At 39.6% G+C, this 3,946-nt stretch overlaps 1 pseudogene; it reads left to right on the top strand.

Annotated features, from left to right (window-relative positions):
- Nucleotides 1-1,090: 1,090 nt before the first annotated feature.
- On the top strand, nucleotides 1,091-1,759 carry LOC102859923 (annotated as a pseudogene).
- Nucleotides 1,760-3,946: the final 2,187 nt, after the last annotated feature.

Raw genomic sequence — 3,946 nt, 5'->3', positions numbered from 1 at the left:
TTTGGAAATCTCACTACCAGCAAGGAAGATAAAGCAGAAAACGCAGTGCACAGTCTTGAGGTCAGTGATTCTGGTGCCAGTCAGACCAAGGCCTATAAGAAAGCAGAATCTTCTAAAGAAAAAAACTATAGACTTCACATGAGACAGAGCTTAGCAGGGACTGCAGCCCCATAGAATTAGAGCCTTCATCTAAAGCTTACTGGAGAATCGGGTGGACAAAATTAATTGGTAAAATTAAGAAAATTTTCTAACCCTGGCGTAAAATCACAAACTTGAAGCTTGAAGGACCTGTGAATACACCCCAGAAACTATACTAAGAAATTTTATTCTGTTGCCAATCTGAATTGTAAACTGTTAACTTCCTAATAAACCCCACTATTGTGAGTATGCTTTTGTGAGGTTGGTATAGCTGTTACAGTGGATTTTAGACTTAGTGAAAAATGGACTTGATAGTAGAAAAAGACAAGGGAGCAGGGGAGATAAATCTGACCTCATGGAAATTGGTTTAATGTTGATGAGAACAGTTCCCCTTGTGAAGTTAGTAGATGTTGGACTCAGCCATCCTCATGCCACCTTTGCTGTTTTTACATCTACATAGTTAATTATATTTGTATAGTGAGTTAATACAAGTAACTATATTTATAGAATTCTCTACTAGCCAAGATCCATCTGATTTCAACAGTGATAATACCTCATTCCATATCCTATCCGCATTTGGCTTAAATATCTTGCAATCACCTGTTAATATACTTTATTCCCCTAGCCACCTAACATAACAAAAATTTACAGGATCCAGGGATTAGGATCTTTGGATACTTTTGAAAGTAACTATTATACCTACCATAAATGCCTGTTTTGAAATAAATTATCCAACAATATTAGCCTTGTATGAATTTCTTTAGAAGATTGCCATTGCAGATGCTTTTCCACATGGTAATCAACAGTTCCCTTGTGGTTATAAAGAATACTTTTACTTTGTGATATGTACAAACTATTTTTGTTGGTTTTGTACAGTGTTGTTGTTATTATTGCTACTGAGTAAATTTCTACTAAAATGACCATGTGCTTTCCCCCCCAGCTTCTGCAGATTATGCCGAAGGTGGTGTCCCGGTCCGTAGTCTGCTCTGACACCCGGGACAGGGAGGAGTATGACGATGGCGAGAAGCCCCTCCACGTCTACTACTGTTTGTGTGGCCAGATGGTCCTGGTGCTTGACTGTCAATTAGAGAAGTTACCCATGAGGCCCTGGGATAGATCTCGTGTCATTGATGCTGCCAAACATGCTCACAAGTTTTGTAATACAGAAGATGAGGAAACTGTCTACCTCCGGAGGCCTGAAGGCATTGAACGACAATACAGGAAGAAGTGTGCAAAGTGTGGCCTGCCACTCTTCTACCAGTCTCAGCCCAAGAACGCTCCTGTGACCTTCATCGTGGATGGCGCAGTCGTCAAGTTTGGCCAGGGATTTGGAAAGACAAATATATATACACAGAAACAAGAGCCTCCCAAGAAGGTGATGATGACCAAACGGACTAAAGACATGGGCAAGTTCAGCTCTGTCACTGTGTCTACCATTGATGAAGAGGAAGAGGAGATTGAGGCTAGGGAAGTTGCTGACTCGTATGCACAGAATGCCAAAGTGATTGAGAAGCAGCTGGAGCGCAAAGGTATGAGCAAGAGGAGGCTTCAGGAGCTGGCTGAACTGGAAGCTAAGAAAGCTAAAATGAAGGGCACTTTGATTGACAACCAGTTCAAATGACCAAGAAAGTTCCTTCAAGCTCAGTCTGAACACAAGCACGTAGGACAGGAGGGATAGAGGTTGGGCGGGGGTTGGGGGTGGGGTGTTAAACTTCTTTTTTGTTGTTTTTCTGCCCCAGAGGAAGACTTCACTATCGTTTCCTGTTGATACCCACTCCAACATTTAGTCAGTTCTTTAGCCGAATTCATTTTACCTGTTTCTAACTAGAGATGGTGAGCAAGAATAACCAACAATTCCAGGGGATGGATTTTTCAAAATCTTTCTGTATATAGGTTTTCTATACTATACTTTCTCCCCATGAGACTTTTTTATTTTTATTATATAGGATTATTTACAAAATTTGAATACATTGTTTTTCAGACCAGATTCTTCCAATTTCCCTCACCCCCCACCCCATGAAATTGTGTAACATCATGATCAATCTTCTCCACCACTATCACCACCCCTGCTTCTCCAGCCATGTAGAAAAAGATATGAATGGATCACTATTTGAGTGTTTCTAGTTTCTGTTTTCTGAAATAGTGTCTGTTTTTATTCCTTCTTGAAAGTTAATAAAGTAAAGCTACTTGGAAAGAAAAAAAAAATGTCCATATATGGCACTTCCCCATAGAGGTTTCTGGCAATGACATATTAACAAATCAAATCTCCAGTTCTTTTCTCCATGGTAGGATAGAACATACAACTTTTGGGTTTGCAGTAGAGTGCGTAACCACTGTGTAAAATGTGTTCAAAATGCTTAATATCTGTTCTACATCTGGCAAGGATATTCTTGATTCTTAGATCAACTCTGAGTTACAGAGAATGAAGTGAAAAAACATTTAGACAAATGCTGACACCAAATATTTCATTGGCAATAACTTTAATATATTGTGTCAAAAGTTCTGCATTATGAATATTGTACATTAGATTTTTTGTCTAAGTTCTGTTTTTTAATATTTAATTTGAAATTGAAGTTGTATTCATAGTGTTGATGATCAAAACAGTTTGAATATGTGAAAACTTACTGCTTTTTTTTCCTGTATGCACATAAGGGTCCAACTAATAGATTTCAAGTTTATAAAACACTATGTTGTCATTATTTAGTTTAAAAGCAAAATACATTTAAAACTTTTTTTTTAATGTTGTTGGTGGTGGTGATGTTATGTGCCACTGAGTCGATTGTGACTCATAGGTACCCTATGCACTATAGCTCTGAACCCTGCTCTATCATGAGCCAGTCTCACTGTCTCTGGCTCTAATTATCCAGTTATTGTGGCAAGCCATCACATTCAGGGTCTTCTTCTCTTTCACTGGTCCTCTATACTTCTATGCATGATATCCTTCTCCAAAGACTGGTCTCTCTTAGCTATATGCTCAAAGTTTGTGAGAGGGAATGTCAAAATCCTTGCCTCCAAAGAGCAGCTTGGTTTCACTCTCTCCAGGACAGGCCTGAACCACAACTCAGAGGCATCAATTCTGTCATCCTGGGTCGTTGTGTAGCTCTCTGATGCATGTCAAATAATTGTAAGACTGTGGCCTGCATCAGATGCACCTTAGTCTCTAGACTGACATCCTTGCTTTTCAGCACTTTGGAGAGATCCCTGACAACAGATTTTCCTATTGCAGTCCATCTTTTATTTCTTAACTGATGGTGCCAAGAGTATTGATTGTAGAACTGAGCAAGCTGAAATTGTGAGAAATCCCAGTCCCTTCTTCATCTAAAATGGTGTTACCAATCGACCCACATGTGAGAATCTTGGTCTTTTTGATGTTGAGCTTTAATCCATATTGAAGACTGCAGTCCTTTATGTTCTTTAGCAAATGTTTCAGGCCCTCTTCAGTTTGAGCAAGTGAGGTTGTGTCGTCTGCACAACACAAGTTGTTGAATCTTTTTCCAATCTTGATGCCACATTCCATCTCATAAAGTCCAGCCTCCAGAATGATCTGTTGTGCATACAGATTGAAAAGGTATGGAGACAGGACACATCCCTGCCATACTCCTTTTCTGTTTTCTTGCTCTGTTCTGACAGCTGCTTCCTGGTCCAGGTATGGATTTTGCATAAGCATTATCAGGTATCCTGGGATTCCTATTCTTCTCAAGGTCAGTCACAATTAGTTGTGATCCACGCAGTCAAATGCCTTTCCATAGTCAGTGAAACACAGACATTCCACTGGTACATTCTTATTTAGGCCAAGATCCATCTGACA

Source organism: Elephantulus edwardii, unplaced genomic scaffold (genome assembly GCF_000299155.1).
Source record: "Elephantulus edwardii isolate Elephantulus edwardi_28Jun2011 unplaced genomic scaffold, EleEdw1.0 scaffold00034, whole genome shotgun sequence".
NCBI classification, from domain to species: domain Eukaryota; kingdom Metazoa; phylum Chordata; class Mammalia; order Macroscelidea; family Macroscelididae; genus Elephantulus; species Elephantulus edwardii.
This window is presented reverse-complemented; position numbering and strand designations above follow the sequence as displayed.